Below are 21,413 nucleotides of genomic sequence, written 5' to 3' on the forward strand. Positions count from 1 at the left end.
TATCCGTCGGCGTCTGAATGAAAAGGGACTGTATGGTAGGAGACCTAGGAAGACCCCACTTCTTACCCCGAGACATAAAAAAGCCTTGCTGGAGTTTGCCAAAACTTATCTGAAAAAGCCTAAAACATTTTGGAAGAATGTTCTCTGATCAGATGAGACAAAAGTAGAGCTTTTTGGGCAAAGGCATCAACATAGAGTTTACAGGAGAAAAAAAGAGGCATTCAAAAGAGGCGGAGGTTCCCTGATGTTTTGGGGTTGCTTTGCTGCCTCTGGCACTGGACTGCTTGACCATGTGCATGGCATTATGAAGCCTGAAGACTACCAACAAATTTTGCAGCATAATGTAGGGCCCAGTGTGAGAAAGCTGGGTCTCCCTCAGAGGTCATGGGTCTTCCAGCAGGACAATGACCCAAAACACACTTCAAAAAGCACTAGAAAATGGTTTGAGAGAAAGCACTGGAGACTTCTAAGGTGGCCAGCAATAAGTCCAGACCTGAATCCCATAGAACACTTGTGGAGAGATCTAAAAATGGCAGTTTGGAGAAGGCACCCTTCAAATATCAGGGACCTGGAGCAGTTTGCCAAAGAAGAATGGTCTAAAATTCCAGCTGAGTATTGTAAGAAACTCATTGATGGTTACCGGAAGCGGTTGGTCGCAGTTATTTTGGCTAAAGGTTGTGCAACCAAGTATTAGGCTGAGTGTGCCAATACTTTTGTCTGGCCCATTTTTGGAGTTCTGTGTGAAATGATCAATGTTTTGCTTTTTGCTTCATTCTCTTTTGTGTTTTTTCATTTAAGACAAATTAAATGAAGATAATAATACCAAAGAATTTGTGTTTGCAATCATTTTCAGGAAGAAACTGAGTATTATCTGACAGAATTGCAGGTGTGTCAATACTTTTGGCCACAACTGTATATATTTAAGAAGCAGTTTATTGTATTTTTCTAGTATGAGAAGCCATTTCATATTGCATAATTGTATTTACAGGTTATCGCCTTCCATAAATGGTTTGTTCTTGCTGTGGTATACAGATGTGAAGACGCAACAATAAAAAGTCAATTTTCAAGGCTTTCATCCAACTTCGGCAAAAGAAAAACAGAACTTTGTATCTAAGTTGAACAATAAATTGAAGAAATAAGTTAGCATGTAGGCCATGGTCCATCATAGCTTTTAGGTAAAAAAAAGTGTAGTAAAAGCTTTGAAAGGTCGCAAGATTTTGGTGCAGCTCCGAGATTTGTAACTTTTGCTGATTTCACACCAGTTTCTACCACTCTGCCAAAATGTGTAGAACTGGGGCACACATGAGGTGCAGAGGGCATGTGGCGCCACAGCATTTTCTAATTCCTGATGAGCTGTGGCCTTCCCTACGCCAGATATCTAACTGTAAGATTTCACGAATAAACACGCCACTTTTCAGATTCTTCAGATTCCTGAAGAGGCATGTACACATTCATGAATCAGCAGTATCTGACTCAGCCATGCCCACTTACAAAGAGCGGAAGAGAAAACTTCAGTGTTGGTGAACTGTGGTCATAATTTTCAACTTACTGACAACCTCCACCAATATCCCTATTGATTGGCTGTTTACAGCTCCCACTGTGGCCAAGATTGTTGAGTTGGAACACCACAATTCCGTACACTGTGTGACCGTTCATCGGTATTGCAGCTCAGCTCATTTTCACTTGACCACTACCTGGTCAACATTTTGTTATACCCCTTGCTTGCCCTCCATAAAATAATAAAACATATACTAACCTCCCATTTTGGCACCCCTCCCGCGGTGTTGGCTCTTGCGGTTCTGGGTCTCCCGTGCTGTTGTTGTGACACATCATGCTAGCACCCAATCAGCACTGGTGTCACTGCCCTGCCTTCTGTCAAATTGAGCATGAAGAGGAAGTCAGAATATGTAGCCCAGACTTCCTCTTCATGTTCAATTTGTCCGAATGGCAGAGACAGTGACACCAGTGCTGATTGGGCGCTGGCGTCACATGTCACAACAGCCACTCTGGAGCCACGGGAGAGTGAGTGCCATCACAACAGGAATGATGCCAGTTTGGGAGGTGAGTATGAGCTTTATTATTTTATGGGGACAAAACAATTCGATCAAGAAAGAGTTGTCCTAGTAGTGGACAACCCCCTTTTAGCTGGAACTGAATAGCCACACCTAAGAACGGCTACTACACAATCTACGCCGCTGTGTTGTCCCAGGCCTGGACACTGTCTACATACAACCTTGCGAGACCTGCAAGCGGCTGATTTGTAGGAATGTCAGATGTTGGCCCACTACAACTTGATGGTGCTGACCCATCCTAAAAATAGGTCATCAAAACCTAAGAGCCTCCATACATAATAGAATAAAGTTGGCCAAACTCTAATTTTTTTTCCAATGTTACTGAACCAACAGATTTTAGAATTTATGTTTTTCTTTAATATGGATGCAACCTCCTTAACTCAGAATGAGTCCCTGAAGCTAAATAAACTGTGAGCAGAAATTTAAAAGCGTCTCTAGGCCCACCAAAAATTGAAGCACTAATTTAAAATTGGAAAGATCATTTACTGCAGCAGAAGTAACATATGTTGTACTGCATAGGAATAAATCAAACCCAATCCACTGCTAACAAAGGCATATCAATATGCTTAGCAGTAGACTACTGTTGATTAAAAAGCTCACTAGGGGAGACACAAGCACATATCCGCTGGGTGTGCAGGCTTCACACATTATGCACTCAACTGAATTTTGGAGGGAGGCACGATAACCTAGCTCATCTCATTCCCTGTTTCTGCAGCCATTCAACGCCTGTTAATGTTATTGTTACAAGGGAGCCTGTCAGGGTACTGCAGTCACAGAGCTTTTATATATGATAATGAGCTAGGAAAGAAGAGAAAATACACAATCCACTTAGTGCAGGAGCGAGATTCTAAGAGTTGTTGTGAAATGAGCTGTTAGATTTTTTCACACCAGCTTATTTATCCTTTAACTCATACAGAGCAGGGATATGTGTTGTACATGGTAATTATACTTGTTTCCTATGGCTTTTTCTAAGGCAGAACAAAAGAGACAGAAATTAGATGTCAATACTATGGAAGATCTTCCATAAATGCTGCATAATAGTATGATAATGTAATAAATATTTGGGCATGGATTCGGGAGAGGGAACACTAATGATAATATTAGTCAATTTTATGGTTTGGAATTATAAATCTTGCTGTTGGGTTAGATTTAAACAGCAAAAGATACAATGGTTTCCTCCTTAAATGTTATTGATATTCTTCTCTATATAACATGAACACCTACAGTAATATAGAGGGAGACCAATTGACCAAAATAATTAAAAATTGTCAAAGTTTATTAGATATATAGGCACAAAAAACAGCATAAAGTTAATACTGTAAATACAGGGCAAGAAGAGCAATTGTTGGATCACCATGTGGTCCATATACATACTGTCACAACTCTGTTGTTGGAATATCTGGGCCAGGGTCCCTTCCCTGTCCATAATGCTTGGGGTGCCTTAGCTATCCCTGCTCCCCAGATTACTTCTGATTGTGAAGCATGATAAGGTTTTAATATTAGAGAATAGGACCATCCTGAATTTAGGTACACTTTGACATTGGTGGGATGACTTTTACGCTGTTTTTGATTTTTTGATCAAAAATGGCATTTACTAAGTATTTATTTATTTGCACTTTTGCTTTTACTTATTTACTTACAGCAGGGTATATGTTTAGTTTGTTTCTGCATTGGGCATTGTCTTTCAGTAATTAAAAAACAATTCTGTCACTTAGTGAAAAATAATATCAGCTTGTTCAACTTTTGGCGTATATGTAGGTGTCTCACTACCAAGGTGACACACAGGAAACATCTAATGATAAAACCAGTGAACTGTCTGAAAACGTCCGTAACCTTATTGCTGGGAAAACATACTGATGGCATTGGTTACTGTAGAATTTCTAAACTACTGAAGGTTCCAGTCAGTATTGTGGGGGCCATAATCCGGAAGAGGAGAGAACATCATTTCACTATAAACGCCATGACTAGAGTTGTGCGAAACGGGTCGAAAAAATTCAAAAGTCGCCGACTTTCGCCAAAGTCGGGTTTCATGAAACGAAAACCCGACCTTAGCGTGAGGTCGGCCACGAGGTCGGTGACTTTAGCGCCAAAGTCGCGTTTCAAAAGATGCTTTAGCGCCCTTTTTCAGCCAATCAAGAAGAACGGACACTGTGGGCAACGTGATGACATAGGCAGCGGTCACCACCATCTTGGAGAAGGGCATGCAAGTGATTGGCTTGCTTTGTGTGGCGTCACAGGGGGTATAAAAGGGCGGGGATGCCGACCACCATGTTACTCATGCTGACCTCAGAATAGATAGAGCTGCTGCAGCTGCTGATTCTGTAGGGAGAGCGTTAGGAAGGCAAAAAGAAAAAAAAACTGCTTCTGCTGCTAGCGCTTTTCACTGTAGTTACTGTACAGTGAAAGGTGAAGATTTGTGCTTTTGTGCAGCAGCGCTGGTGGTGATTAGCCTGCCTTTTAAGGCTAGCTGCATTGCTGTGTGCACACTGGTGTTCAAACTGCTTTTTTAAAACCAATCCAAATTGTATTGTTTTGTCCTGGTGAGGTAGTGAGCGTTCATTTTTTCACACACCGTACAGCAGTGTATGCTCCTCACACAGTACCGTGTAACGGCTGTTATCACGGCCAAATTGAAGCTATCTACGTGTGTGACTCTGTAAGGAAAAGTCAAGGAGTTTGTCCATTCTTACAGACCTACACCTTATAGTTTTGTCCGTTTTTCAAACAGTTTAGTATATTTGCTGTTTGATTACATTAAAACTAGAGAGAGACAGCGTGTGTCAATCCGTATACAAAAACACGGAGCTTGACAATTTTACATACACCGTACAGTGGTGTACGTGCACGCTCCTCTCTCAGTACCGTGTAACGGCTGTTATCACGGCCAAATTGAAGCTATCTATGTGTGTGACTCTGTAAGGAAAAGTCGAGGAGTTTGTCCGTTCTTACAGACCTACACCTTATAGTTTTGTCCGTTTTTCAAACAGTTTAGTATATTTGCTGTTTGATCACATTAAAACTAGAGAGAGACAGCGTGTGTCAGTCCGTATACAAAAACACGGAGCTTGACAATTTTACATACACCGTATAGCGGTGTACGTGCACGCTCCTCTCTCAGTACCGTGTAACGGCTGTTATCACGGCCAAATTGAAGCTATCTAAGTGTGCGACTCTGTAAGGAAAAGCCGAGGAGTTTGTCCGTTGTTACAGACCTACACTCTAGGGAGATTCCAATTCTGCCCAATTCTATATACACTGTTATGAATGAGTCACCGTAGGAGGCAAAAACAGAAATACTAGCTAAGTCCAGAAAACCAGAGAAGTTGGCAGCTATCAGATTGCAGACCCCTGAACCTATCAACAACAACTAGCAGTAGCCGTGGGGGTTCCTACGGTGCCCTAGACTCCTCGATCACAGCCGGAGAACTAAATAGCCTAAAGACAGAAAGGGAAATCTAAACTGCCCCAGAGCAGACCCCAAAGCAATAGGCAGCCCCCAACATATAATGACGGTGAAGCAAGATGAAAAAACACTCACACAGATAGAAAGATAGGCTGAGCAAATGATGGGGCCCAAGCTAACTAAATAGGACAGGATAGAAAAGCTGCTGTCTGCAATCTGCCAAAACCCTATCAAAACAAGAGCCAACAGACTGATAGGGAAAAAAGCCCTGAAGACGCTAGGCTTCAAAAAGACTATAACAGTACTCAGGTATTTTCTGAAGACAGAGCAAAAAGGAATTCAGCTCACCCCAGCAGGGGATGGCAGAAATCCAGAAAAACAAGGCAAAACAAAACCAAAACACAAATGCAAAAAGCAGAGCAGAAAACTTAGCATTTGAGGAGCAGGAATCAGACTGGTCTCCTAGAATCCCTCTGAGAAATCACCAGCAAGGCAGAAGGGAGTCGGCTGCCTTATATCCAGTCAGCAATTCCAGTCACCCAGTCATCGTCATCCTGCTCAGGTGCTTGGTAATCAGCCTCACTACCTTCCTTCACCATAAGAGGGAGTTCATCAGACCTCAATGATGAAGGGGAAAATGAATTCACAACAGTACCTCCCCCTTGAGGAGGGGTCACCGAACCCTCATCCACGCCACCAGGGCGATCAGGGTGAGCCTGATGAAAGGCACGCACCAATCTTTTGGCATGAATATCAGAGGCAGAGACCCAGGAATTATCCTCCTGACCATAACCCTTCCACTTAACCAAATACTGGAGTCTCCGTCTAGCCAGACTGGAATCCAGTATCTTCTCTACCTCATATTCCATGTTACCTTCAACCAATACAGGGTCCGGAGGTGCCACCCCAGGAACAACTGGTTCAACAAATCTCTTCAACAAGGACTTATGAAACACATTATGGATTTTAAATGTGACAGGAAGAGCCAAACGAAAAGAGACCGGATTAATAATCTCCAAAATCTTGTAAGGTCCAATAAATCTAGGCTTAAACTTAGGAGAAGCCACCTTCATAGCGATATTTTTTGATGATAACCAAACCATATCACCAACCTTAAACTGGGGACCAACGGTCCTATGTCGGTTGGAAAACCGCTGGGCCTTTTCCTGGGAGAGAGATAACTTATCCACCACTTGGTCCCAGATCCGGTGCATTCTCTCCACCACAGTTTCAACACCTGGGCAGGCAGAAGGCTCCACCTGCCCTGAAGAAAATCGAGGATGAAACCCAAAGTTACAAAAAAAAGGTGACATCAAAGTGGCAGAACTAGCTCTATTATTTAAAGCAAATTAGGCCAAGGGCAAAAATGAAACCCAATCATACTGATCAGCGGAAATAAAACATCTCAAATACGACTCCCAGGTCTGGTTTGTTCTCTCCGTCTGCCCATTGGTCTGAGGGTGAAAAGCAGAGGAGAAGGACAACTGAATTCCCAGCTTGGAACAGAAAGTCCTCCATAATCTAGACACAAACTGAACTCCTCTGTCAGATACAATGTTCTCAGGAATCCCGTGCAAGCGAACCACCTGTTGCAAAAACAGGGGCACCAACTCAGAGGAAGATGGCAACTAAGGCTGGTTTCACATTTGCGTTTTTTAGCGCTGGAAAAAAACGCACACCTGCGCATGCGTTTTTTCCCCTATATTTAACATGGGTGCGCATACCTGCGCGCTGGTAAGCGCATGTATGCGATTTTCATGCGCTGCGTTTTTTTGGGGTGTGCGTTGGGATTTTCCAGACGCAGCATGTTGCATTTTTTGGCCCTGCAAAAAAGCGCATGCGCACATATGCGCACGTTTTGCGCTAAAAATGGCCATTATAGCCTATGGATGCGCATATGTGCGCACTGGCATGCTCATGTATGCGTTTTTTTGCATATGCGTTTTTTTTTTTAAACCATGGAATTTAGGGGTTTGGGTTAGAGTTAGGGTTAGTTAAGGGGGTTTAGGGTTAGGGTTATGGTCAGGGTCAGGGTTAGGGTTGGGGTTTGGGTCAGGGTTAGGGTTAAGTATGGTTTTGTTAAGGATTAGGGTCATGGTTAGGGTCAGGATTAGGGTTAAGTATGGTTTTGTTAAGGGTTAGGGTCAGGGTTAGGGTTAGGGTTAGGGTTAGGGTCAGGGTTAGGGTTAGGGTTAGGGTCAGGGTTAGGGTCAGGATTAGGGTTAAGTATGGTTTTGTTAAGGATTAGGGTCATGGTTAGGGTCAGGATTAGGGTTAAGTATGGTTTTGTTAAGGGTTAGGGTCAGGGTTAGGGTTAGGGTTAGGGTTAGGGTCAGGGTTAGGGTTAGGGTTAGGGTTAGGGTCAGGGTTAGGGTCAGGATTAGGGTTAAGTATGGTTTTGTTAAGGATTAGGGTCAGGGTTAGGGTCAGGATTAGGGTTAGTATGGTTTTGTTAAGGGTTAGGGTCAGGGTTAGGGTTAGGGTTAGGGTCAGGGTTAGGGTCAGGATTAGGGTTAAGTATGGTTTGGTTAAGGGTTAGGGTCAGGGTCAGGGTTAGGGTTAGGGTTAGGGTCAGGGTTAGGGTTAAGTATGGTTTTGTTAAGGGTTAGGGTCAGGGTTAGGGTTAGGGTTAGGGTTAGGGTTAGGGTTAGGGTCAGGGTTAGGGTTAGGGTTAGTTAGGGTTTAGGGTTTGGGTTAGGGTTAAGTATGATTTGGTTAAGGGTTAGGGTCAGGGTTAGGGTTAGGGTTAGGGTCAGGGTTAGGGTTAGGGTTAGGGTCAGGGTTAGGGTTAGTAAAGTCATGGTTTGGGTAGTGTGAGGGGCCACCTAAAAATGTTGGAAAAAGACGCAAACGCGGTAAAAACGCGCTAAAAACGCATACAAACGCATAAAAACGCTGCGTTTTTTTCATGCATGCTCATAAAAATGCTTGAAAAAAACGCAGCAGTTGTATGCTTATGTATGCGTTTTTTCAATGCGTTTTTTTGCGGGAAAAACGCGCTGCAAAAAAAAGCAAGTGTGAAACTAGCCTTAGGGAGTGGTACGAGATGAACCATCTTAGAGAACCTATCACAAATCACCAAAATGACAGTCATTCTCTGAGAGACAGGCATATCAGAGATGAAATCCATTGAAATATGGGTCCATGGCCTCCTGGGGTCCGGCAAAGGCATCAACAAGCCACTAGAGCGGGAACAAGGTTTAGACCGGGAGCAAGTCCCACAGGACTGCACAAAATTCCTGACATCACGAGACAAGGCGGGCCACCAAAAACACTGACTCACCAGATCTCTAGTACCAAAAATACCTGGATGACCAGCCAATGCAGAGCAATGAACTTCAGACATCACTCTCTTCTTCCACTGGTCAGGAACATACAACTTTCCACTGGGACAACGCTCAGGTTTGTCCTCCTGGAACTCTTCCAGAGCACGTCTCAAATCGGGCGAGATGGCAGAAAGAACTACCCCTTCGCCTAAGATGGTAGCAGGCTTGGTCACCACAGGAGAATCAGCAAAGAAGCTCCTAGAGAGAGCGTCAGCCTTGACATTCTTAGTGCCAGGAAGAAAAGAGACCACAAAATCAAAACGTGTAAAAAACAAGGCCCACCTAGCCTGTCTAGGGTTCAAGCGTTTGGCCGACTCCAGGTAAATCAAATTCTTGTGGTCAGTGAGGACCACGACTTGATGTTTATCTCCCTCCAACCAATGTCTTCACTCCTCAAATGCCCATTTCATGGCTAACAGTTCCAGATTCCCCACATCATAGTTACGTTCAGATGGAGAGAACTTTCGGGAAAAGAAAGCACAGGGATTCATTTTAGATGTTACAGGATCATTTTGGGACAAAACAGCTCCTGCACCAATCTCAGAAGCGTCCACCTCTACCTGGAGCGGGAGTGAGACATCAGGTTGCTGCAAAACCGGGGCAGAAGTGAATCTTTGCTTCAGCTCCTGAAAGGAAGAAACAGCCTCCGGAGACCAATTCAACACATCAGCACCCTTCTTAGTCAGATCAGTCAATGGCTTGGCAATACTAGAAAATTTTGCTATAAATTTCCGATAAAAATTAGCAAAACCCAAAAACTTCTGGAGGGCCTTCAAAGAAGTGGGCTGAACCCAATCATAAAATTCTCCCTCAAGATCCGGAACACAGTCCGAACATGTTCCACATGAGAATCCCAATCCTTGGAGAAGATCAAAATATCATCCAGATAGATAATCAAAAATTTATCCACAAAGTCCCGGAAAATGTCGTTCATGAAGCACTGGAAGACAGAAGGGGCATTAGTGAGCCCAAAAGGCTTCACCAGGTACTCAAAAAGTCCCTCCGGAGTATTAAACGCCGTCTTCCATTCATCCCCATGCTTAATGCGGATAAGATTATACGCCCCCCTGAGGTCAAGCTTGGTAAACCATCAAGCACCTTTAACTCTGGAGAATAGATCCGAAATCAGGGGTAACGGATATTGATATTTAATAGTAACTTTGTTGAGGGCACAATAATCAATACAAGGCCTTAATGAACCATCCTTTTTGGCCACGAAAAAAAAACCGGCACCTAAGGGTGAAGAGGATGGTCTAATATGACCCTTCTCCAACGCCTCCTTAATATAGGATCACATAGCCTTGTGCTTGGGTACAGATAAATTGAAGAGCCGACCCTTGGGAAATTTACACCCAGGGCTCAGTTCAATTGCACAGTCATAACTCCTATGAGGAGGCAAAGACGCAGACTCATTCTCACTAAATACATCATAAAAGTCCGCCAAATAGTCAGGAACATCATGCGACTGAGGAGAGGTGGAAAAAACCGGAGCCTAACTAAGGGCACACCGACAACCCCAACTCACCACAGACACAGATTTCCAATCCAAAACTGGATTATGAATTTGCAACCAGGGAAACCCCAGAACAATGGTATCATGCAAATTATGCAACACCAAAAATCTGCAATTTTCTTGATGGTCTGGGGCGACCCGCATTACCACCTGGGTCCAAAACTGAGGTTTATTTTTCGCCAAAGGAGTAGCATCAATCCCCCTCAAAGGGATAAGCGTCCGCAGAGGTGTCATCGGAAATCCACAACGTTTAGCAAAATCCAAGTCCATTAGGTTCAGGGCTGCTCCCGAATCCACAAAAGCCTTGGCGGAAAATATGGATAGGGAGCAGATCAGAGTAATTGCCAGAAGAAACTTAGGTTGAACACCACCCACAGAAAACGTGTGTGCAAAAGGTTTCTCTCGTTTAGGACAGACAGAAATAATATGCGAGGCATCTCCACAAAAAAAACACAGCTTATTACGCCTTCTGAACTCCTGACATTGCTCCCTGGACAAAACTCTATCACATTGCATAGGTTCAGACACTTGTTCAACAGGTGGCAACACCTCTCGTGCAGTCCTGCGTTCACGTAAACGCCGATCAACCTGAATGGCTATTGACATAGAATCATCAAGACCAGAGGGAACAGGAAATCCCACCATAGTATCTTTTACGGCTTCTGACAAACCCTTCCGAAAAAGAGCTGCCAAGGCATTATCATTCCAGGTAGTAAGGACCGCCCACTTTCGGAATTTTTGACAGTACAATTCTGCAGAATCTCGACCCTGGCTCAATGCCAACAGGGTCTTTTCAGCCTGATCAATAGCATTAGGTTCGTCATACAACAACCCCAAGGCTTGAAAAAATGTGTTCACATTAGTCAGAATAGGATCATCTGGTTTCAAAGAAAACGCCCAATCCTGGGGATCGCCACGCAGCAAAGAGATGACAAAGAGCCTGACGAGTTAGGCTTTAAGGAAAAAAATAATTTACAATTATTTTTGAAATTCAAAAATTTGGACTGATCCCCAAAAAACACATCAGGAGTAGGGATCTTTGGTTCAGCAGCATGTGAATGAGCAAGGTAGGCGGAAATTCCCCGCACTTCCGCAGCGAGCTGCTCCACACGATCAGACAATTGCTTTATCTCCATTGAGAGAAAAAAAAATTCCCCCTACGGCCTCAGAGATATAGAGGAAAAAATATACACACTTTTTTTTTTTTTTTTACAATTCTTTCCTGCTATTGAGTACCCTAGGATCTGCGTTATGGCTGGTGATTCTGTTATGAATGAGTCACCATAGAAGGCAAAAACAGAAATACTAACTAAGTCCAGAAAACCAGAGAAGTTGGCAGCTATCGGATTGCAGACCCCTGAACCTATCAACAACAACTAGCAGTAGCCGTGGGGGGTTCCTACGGTGCCCTAGACCCCTCGGTCACAGCCGGAGAACTAAATAGCCTAAAGACAGAAAGGGACGTCTAAACTGCCCCAGAGCAGACCCCAAAGCAATAGGCAGCCCCAACATATAATGACGGTGAAGCAAGATGAAAAAAACACTCACACAGATAGAAAGATAGGCTGAGCAAATGATGGGGCCCAAGCTAACTAAATAGGACAGGATAGAAAAGCTGCTGTCTGCAATCCGCCAAACCCCTATCAAAACATGAGCCAACAGACTGATAGGGAAAAAAGCCCTGAAGACGCTAGGCTTCAAAAAGACTATATCAGTACTCAGGTATTTTCTGAAGACAGAGCAAAAAGGAATTCAGCTCACCCCAGCAGGGGATGGCAGAAATCCAGAAAAACAAGGCAAAACAAAACCAAAACACAAATGCAAAAAGCAGAGCAGAAAACTTAGCTTTTGAGGAGCAGGAATCAGACTGGTCTCCTAGAATCCCTCTGAGAAATCACCAGCAAGGCAGAAGGGCATCGGCTGCCTTATATCCAGTCAGCAATTCCAGTCACCCAGTCATCATCATCCTGCTCAGGTGCTTGGTAATCAACCTCACTACCTTCCTTCACCAGAAGAGGGAGTTCATCAGACCTCAATGGTGAAGGGGAAAATGAACTCACAACAATACTCCTTGTAGTTTGTCATACACTAGGCAATTTCTGCCGGTCACATTGCGGTGTTATAGACACAGGGCCTGACAGAATCCAACTGTGTCCTGAAGTGTAGAGAGATTCCAATTCTCCACAGTCCTCTATCCACCTTTCTTACAACATCCAGAATCTGCCTGTCAAATTGCGGTGTAAAATAAACAGGGCCTGACAGAATCCAACTGTGTCCTGAAATCTACAGAGATTCCAATTCTCCACAGTCCTCTATCCACCTTTATTACACCATCCAGAATCTGCCTGTCACATTGCGGTGTAAAATGAACAGGGCCTGACAGAATCCAACTGTGTCCTGAAATCTACAGAGATTCCAATTCTCCCCACTACTATATACACCTTTTACCTTGTTTTACAGTACCATATAGTTGGTGTTTTTTGGGTACATTTTCCCCAAAAATGAGGAAGTGTGGTGGAAGAGTCTGTGGAAGTGGGCGGGGGTTGGCAGCTGGTAATGATGGTGTTGGTGGTGGATCTGCTGGTAGTGGCAAAAGCAAAATAGCACCTAATGCCGGAGGTGTTGAGCCTGCGTCATCGTCTGGCTCCACAAGGCCTCGAAGGCTCCCTTTTCTGGGAGTAGGTACACCGCTTTTAAAGCCGGAGCTTCAAGAACAAGTTTTGGCTTACATTGCTGACTCAGCCTCCAGCTCTATCGCCTCCTCTTCTGAAGTTTTAAAAAATAAAAGCACTGAGTCATCATTGGAGGCTCATGTTCATGAACCACACCTTTCCTTGTGTAACTCACCCCAACCAAAATTGAAGGATGCGGCAGGCCACACTACAGATTACTCCATGGAGCTGTTTTCACATACCATGCCTGGGTTATCAAGTCAAATCGTGAATTACCCAGGCAAAGATGAATCTGACATGGAGTGTACTGATGCACAGCCACTGCTAGATATTTCTGCTGGTACATTCACTCAGAGCACTACATTGTCCTTGCAGTGTACTGAGCCAGAATCTTACCCAGATGAAACTCAGGTGCCCCTTCCCGCACACTATACCACCATACACGGTGACACAGAGGAAGGTACACATGACATTGAAGAGGAGGTGATGGATGACCCAGTTGTTGACCCAGATTGGCATCCATTGGGGGTAGAGGGTGCAGCTGCCAATAGCTCAGAAGAGGAGGAGGAGCATCCGCAGCGGGCATCGACATCGCAATAGCTGTTATCTGGCAGGCCCGGAGCAGTCCAAAAACGGGCATAAAAAATAAAAGAGTTGCAGGACAGCTTGGCCAGACGGTCACAATAGCACAGCGTGCAAGGCCTCAAAATGTCTTCCATAGTAGGAAGAGTGCAGTGTGGCACTTTTTTGAACAAAATCCTAATGATCAGGCAAAGGTTATCTGTAAGAAGTGCGCAAAGACCTTTAGCTGAGGGAAAAATCTGAGAAATTTGAATACCAGTTGCATGCTAAGACATTTAACAACCATGCACTTGCAAGCGTGGACGGACTACCAAAACTCACGTACCACATGTGCTACTGCTCCCAAAGAAGGTAGTCAGCAACGCTACATTGTTTCCCCCACTGTAAGTCCACCGGTTAGCACACCATCAGCAGCAAATGTTGAGTTGTCGTCGCAAGGGCAAATCAGTCAGGGAATCACACTGTTATTGCAACGAAAGACTGAATCTAGGCCATCAGAAAGAACACCAACTCCATCACCATCATCAACCCTCTCTCAGTCCACCATGTCCATCGCTAGTTCCACCATATGCAGCTCTCAAGTCCAGCTCACCCTACCAGAGACTATGAGTAGGACAAAAATTTACTCATCCTCTCATCCGTGTACACTGGGTTTGAACGCCCACATTGCCAAACTAATCTCGTTAGAGATGATGCCCTATCAGTTGGTTGAAAGCACAGCTTTCCGCGAACTCATGGCCTACGAAGTACCACGCTATGACCTACCCAGTCGCCACTTCTTTTCTCGCAAAGCCATCCCAGCCCTCCAACTTCATGTGAAAGACCGCATTGTCCATGCACTCAAGCAATCAGTGAGTGGAAAGGTGCACCTCACAACTGATGCATGGTCCAGTAGGCATGGCAAGGGCCGTTACGTGTCCATCACTGCGCACTGGGTTAATGTGGTGGATGCAGGGTTCACAGGGGACAGCTGTGATGGCACAGTGCTGCCTAGCCCACGGTATAGGAAACAGTTGGCTGTAGGCGTTCGATCCTCCTCCTCCAGAAGCGAAAGCTCGTCCACAGAGCACAGTCGCACGAGCACTGCATCCGCAGCTGACAGTGGTGCACACAATGTGTCCCACTATCGATCAGCTAGTGGAAAGCGTCAGCAGGCTGTGTTGCAGATGATGTGTTTGGGCGACAGACACACGGCGGAGGTACTGGCCGACTACTTTCAGCGACAAACTGAGTCTTGGCTGGGCAGTCTACATCTTGAGGCAGGCAAGGTAGTTAGTAATAACAGCCAGAATTTTGTGGCAGCCATAGCCCTTTCAAAACTCAGACACATACCTTGCTTGGCTCACACCTTGAATCTGGTGGTGCAGTGCTTCCTCACTAATTATCCGGAGTTAACAGGCCCGCTCCATAAGGTTCGAAGACTGTGCTCGCACATCCGCCGGTCGCCGGTACACTCCTGTCGTATGCAGAAGCTGCAGCGATTGCTCCACCTTCCCAAGCACCGCCTAATTATCGAAGTTGCAACAAGGTGGAACTCCACCCTGCACATGGTTGAGCGGCTGTGCATACAGAGGCAGACCGTAATGCATTTGTGGCAGGATACACAGGCAGGTACTTTGAGCGCAGACATGGAGTTGACAAGTGTGCAGTGGTCGGAGCTGAAAGACCTCTGTAAAGTTCTTCAATGTTTTGAGGAATGCACACGGCTGGTAAGCGCAGACGACGCCATCATAAGCATGAGCATCCCACTTATGCGTCTGCTCATGCAAACTTTGACGCACATCAAGGAGCCTTGATGACAGTCAGCCATTGTCTGTTCAGGGAACTGTCGTGGACGAGGTGGAGGAAGAAGAGGAGGAGGAGGATGATGATGGGGATGATTATTTAGGGGAGGAGGATGCTTCTCGTGGGGCAAGAGAAATGTTGGCGTGGCAAGGTCTGGTACTGGGTTTGTGCGTGACTGGAGGGATGTGGATTTGCCTGAAAGTGCTCCTCCACCCAGCACTCGCAGTGCATCATTGACACCGGGAACATTGGCCCACATGTCAGATTATGCCTTGCAGATCCTAAAAAGGGACCCCCGCATTGCCAAAATGATGAACGATGATGACTACTGGTTGGCCAGCATCCTGGATCCACGCTATAAAGGTAAATTCCAAAACATCATGCCACAGGAGAACCTTGACCTAATATTGGCTAACAAACAAGCAACTCTGGTAAACCTGTTGGTTGAGGCATTCCCAGCACACAGCAGCGGTGATGGTTCACACACAAGCCGTATGGGGCCGGGGGCAACTTGGAAGAGGTGTTGGTGGTGCACACATCAGAAGTGGCGTTGGAGACAGGGGTTTCATGACCATGTTGTGGACTGATTTTTCAAGTCCCGCTCACACGACTGGTAATACTGCATCAATTGAAAGTGACAGGAGACAGCACTTGTCAACTATGGTTACAAACTACTTTTCCTCCCATATCAATGTTCTCCCTCACAGGTCATTCCCATTTGACTATTGGGCAGCTAATCTGGACACCTGGACTGAATTGGCACAATATGCCTTACAGGAGCTCGCTTGCCCAGCTGCAAGTGTGCTATCGGAAAGAGTCTTCAGTGCTGCTGAATCAATCCTGACAGAAAAAAGGACCCATCTGTCAACCCAAAATGTGGATGATCTAACCTTCATTAAAATGAACCATGCATGGGTTTCCAAGGATTTTGTCACACCTTACCCTGATGACACATAGGTTGACAGAAAAATGGCTTTCTTTGGTCCGCCTCTTCCTGGGACTTGACCAATTTCGCCTTTAGCAGCAGATGAATGTCCCACATCAACATATGCCATTTTGTAAATCTGCCTAACTGGGCTGCCTCCTCCCCCCATGGCCGGGGTCACCACCTAGCGCACGCAACCGTGCGAGTGCCATTGCCCTGGACAGGTGGGTGGGCCGACTCTTGGGTGCGGGCACTGGCACAGGGTCCCTCATAGTGCAATCAAGTGTCTCTGACGGTGGGGGTGCACACCCGCCGTCAAACACACCGCCGTACTATGAGGGGCCCAGTGCCAGTACCAATGCCCACGAGTGGGCCCCCTTTGCTTGGGCAGGGCCCCAGCATTTGCAATGTTTACCTCTCCCTGCTCCTCCGCTGTGTAGTCTGGGCTGTCAAATCCTTCACTGGGACTGCAACGACAAATTTGGTGAACTGATAGAAGATGATGGTTAAGACGTAGCTATGCCCTGTCCCGCTGGCCGGGATCTAGCTTCAGATGATCAATGGCTTCCATTTCTTAAGGACGTCGACTCACAATGAGATGCAGTGGTGGTTTCTCATCAGCTTTCACAGTTTTCCTACCCACAGACGTGTGACATTCCAGTGCACATTTTTAAATGTGCCCTCTCATGCCAATCCAAATGAATCGCCTACGGCCTGTGGCTTCTGTCTTTTGCACTCCAAAGTTACGTGACAGAGCATGATAGGCATTGAGCACCATGTTTACATCTCTCCCTGTGATCAAAATTATATGGATATGAGTAATGGCGATGGGATCAACGGTACTGCGATGCAGCAACACTTTCTTCGCAAAGAAAGGTTTTCGCTGTCTCCACACACTAATTAATTGAGGGTCTGCATTGCCTCTGAGAATTGTGATGGAAGTTTATCCCGTGAATAGGAATTCCTAGATTTCTGCAATCACTAGAATTTATGTCAGTAATTGTATGCATCTCATTTCCTATTGTGGAGAGTCTGGACTGTCTTACTGAGACAGAAATATATATGAAGATTTAAAAATACCACCAAAAGTGTATACTGGTGTACGTTTCAAATACATTTCCTTTTTTCTACTTTTTAGATTGTTGTCTAATCGATACTGAGAACATGGAAATTTTAAATATTTAAATTATGCTATATATACCTGCTATCCAGTGATAATGTACCCTTTCTCAACACTGTATAAGCTGGTCAAATCCATACTGGGCCTGAGACCGTCTGAGCCTGCCTCCTGATCTATAGACATAGGTTTTTAATGTGTAAACTATGCTATACATACCTGTAATCCGGTGATACGTTACCCTTTCTCACCTTTGTCCAATCACGTCTAATCCATACTGGGCCTGAGACCGTCTGAGCCTGCCTCCTGTTATATAGACATAGGTTTTTAATGTGTAAACTATGCTACATATATACGTGTTACCCGGTGAAACTGTACCCTTTATCAACTTTCTAGAATCTTGTCGAATCTATACTGGGCCTGAGAACGGCTGCCGAGCTGTTAAGCAAGCTACTGGAATGCCGGTTAGGCCTAATTCAGGAATTGCGGTTGACCTGCACTTACTGGGAAATCATCGTTCGCGGGGAATAATTGGAATCACAGATCCCCATCACTAACGGTGTTCTGCTGGTTATCTGCACCTGTAAGTGACAAAAGCTGGTCCTTTTAGTGTAGCGTGCATGCAGCCCCGGACATGTAACGCCATGATAGACCATGATAGTGCCAGAGCCTCGCGTATCCCTCTAGTAAGCTTGATGCGTACCGTGGGGGCAATCCTGGAGTCTTGTTCGTTAACGGAATAAAGCTGACAAATTGATAGCACAACTACAAACGGACATACCACACCACACACACAATTGACAAAGCTTTCAATATGTGCATCTTTTCTTGAGGTGGCATGGTTGTGGTTTCCCTTATGGGGTCCAATTAAGCCGCAGGCTCCACTCCTGGTGGTGGCCTTTTGGACATTCCTTTAAGGTTCAGCTTTGCAATCATACTGCCCCCGGAAAGCAAACACTTTGCCTTCATGGACGCTGTTTGGAGGTTCGTGGCAATAACGCGGCCCGATCGCCAGTTGGCATAATTTATTGGTGGGAAGTCCGACGGTATATGATCGTGTTCGATTTCAGAATTTTTTTTTTTTGGTTGGTAATTTACATTTTTATTCCAGCCTTTCTTGACTTCATAAGGGAATGACAAGCCTATATCTGTGTCTCCTCCACCTCCTCCTTTTAATCCTCCACCTCTTTTCTAAATGTAGTTGCCCTTTTCCATATGTAATTTTTGTCTTCTGAGCATTTTCTCTGCTTTGGGACACCTTTTAAGGTGTTTTGTAATTATTTTCTATGTGTTTGTATGTGTTTGTGTTTGCCTTCCATTGTTTTCAATGGGGTTCGACGAACATTCGACGAACTTGCCTCCTGTGTGACGAACCAAAACACTAGCGTGGTGGCTCAACACTACTCCTGATATATAGACGTACATTGTTAATGTTTAAACTATGCTATATATACATGCTATCTGATGATACTGTACGCTTTGTCTACTTTTTATATTCTTGTCTAATCCATACTGAGCATGTGAGCGTCTCTGTGTGACTGATGGAATATATATGGAGATTGACAATTATCCTTTGACTGAATAGAGCTGTACATTTCTGATACAGTGCATTATATCTGATGTTATTTTGTGTCTATTTTGTGCAAAATTTTGCAGTTTGGTGGAACGTGGGCGCGGGGGGGCCAGCTGGTGATGATGGTGGTGGTGCATCTGCTGGTAGTGGCAAAAGCACATTAGCAGCTAAGGCAGGAGGTGTTGAGCCTGCGTCATGGTCTGGCTCCGGAACGCCTGGAATGATACCTTTTCTGGGAGTATGTTAACCGCTTTTAAAGGCGGAGCATGAGGAACTGGTTTTGGCTTACATTGCCGAAACAGACTCCATCAAATATGCCCGCCTCTTCTGAAGTTTCAAAAAATGCAAGCACTGAGTGGTCAAGTGCTGGCTCCTGGTCAGGAAGAACCCCTTTCCTTGTGTCCTGCACCCCCACCTAAAACTGAATGAGGCAGCAGGCCACACTTCACATTAGTCCATGTAGCTCTTTCTATCATACCATGCCTGGGTTATCAAGTCAAATCATGAATTCCCCAGTCCAAGATGAATCTGACATGGAGTGTTGGTGGCCAGCCAGGGCAGTGGGGTTAATTGGTACCGGGCCGGTGTCTCACAGGGATGTGTCACGGTGGTGGTGACCCGTTCCGTGGCCCTTGGCGTCCATGCAAAGGGGTGAATTATGTTTATAGGTGAATGATACATGACGCCACCTCTGGTTTCTGATTAGCTTGACCAGCGCTGCAGTGTCGCTTCTGTGGGACAGATGTTGTGGTGCAGCTAAGATGTAGAAGACCTGCACAGGTAGGGCCGTAGTCGCAGGGCAGATGAAAGAGTTGGCAGATGGTGTGCAGTGCAGGATGTAGCTGAGCCGTGCGCCAGGCGCAGGAGAAAGATGACAGACACAGTCATGCAGTTCCTTTACCCGTACTTGGTAGGTGCTGTCCAGGACCCAGAGTACAGATGGAGAAGGAGTTGGTCAGCCTGGAAGCCAATTTGGATTTCTCTCTCTGCAGATAGGTAGTGTGGCCTCCATTCTAGCGCTTATCTGAGGTACTCGCAGTGCTGAGTTCAATGAAGTTCCCCCTGTTGACTCTCTTTTGGAACTTTCTCGTATGGCTGGCAGCCGTAGCCTTTTCCTTCTGGCTCATACATGTCGATGCTGGGGCCTCCGAGCCTCAGTTGGGTACAGAGCATTTACAGCTGCTACTTCCTCCGGATTCTGCTGCAGGAACGTCAGTGTCCCTACAAACTAGGAGACCGGAATCCGGACCATGCGCTCCAGCTAGGAGTGAGCCTTAACTCTGCTCATCCTCCAGCTCCCCTTCTCCCGTCCACACACTTCCCCTTCCCTGCACAGAATGGCCTAACTTACCTCCTCCCGACCACAGAGAGCAGCTCCTCAGCAGTCATGTTCAGAGGTCTCCCTGCTGGCGTGGAGTGGGAAATGTGTTGTGTGTTGGTTTAACTGCTAGAGAGATCCTTCGTTGCTCCCAAGCATGACATCACACTCCCTAGGAGGAAGGTAATGCCACTGTGGCGACCGTACTCCTGGGGACGCCACAAGTGCACTGATGCCCAGCCACTGCTAGATGATTCTGCTGGTACATTGACCCAGACCACTACATTCCCCTCACACTCTACACAGCCAGAATCTGACCCAGAGGAAACTCAGGTTCCCCTTCCCGCATACTATACCACCTTACACGGTGACATAGAGGAAGGTGCAGATGAAAGTGCAGGTTCCTTGAGCTGGTGGGGGGGCATACTCATGGGCGACGGCACTGGCACAGGGCCCCTCATAGTACGCAAAAGTGTCTCTGCCGGTCCACCCGCCGTCAGACACACCGCCACACACCGCCGTACTATTAGAGGGGCCCTGTGCCACTGCCGTCGTCAACGAGTGGGCCCCCCCCTGCTTGCTCAGGATCACAGCACTTGAAAAGTTGAAATACTTTCCTCTCCCTGCTCCACCGCCATGACGTCTTCCGCGTTTCCTGACAGTGATAGTCTGATCAGAGAGCGCAATGACATCACGTCTGTATGCCCTCTGCCTAAACAGCCAAGTGCAGTGAGATGGACGACGAGGAGTCCAGACTAGTACAGGGATTCCATAGCAAGGAGACTTATTTAATTGTTTTCAATGTTGGGACAGCAATTTTTTTGGAGCACTATACTCTGGAGAATGATATATGGGGCCCACCATACACTGGAGCATTCCAAAGGTGGACATCAGACACTGGAGCAGCATTTACAGGGCACATAATACACTAGCGCATTAGAAATGGGGCCCATTATGTATGGAGCATTATTTGGGCCCATAAAACAGTGGAGCTTCATCCATGGGGACCAACATATACTGTAGCATTATGTGGAGCTCATCATATACTGTTTCAAACATTATATGGGACCAATGATTCTGTATGGAGAAATATATGGGCCTCAGTACTCTGTATAGCGCACTATGCG

The sequence above is a fragment of the Dendrobates tinctorius genome, unplaced genomic scaffold, assembly GCF_039654945.1.
Source record: "Dendrobates tinctorius isolate UK_male_01 unplaced genomic scaffold, ASM3965494v1 ptg000044l, whole genome shotgun sequence".
Classification (NCBI taxonomy): domain Eukaryota; kingdom Metazoa; phylum Chordata; class Amphibia; order Anura; family Dendrobatidae; genus Dendrobates; species Dendrobates tinctorius.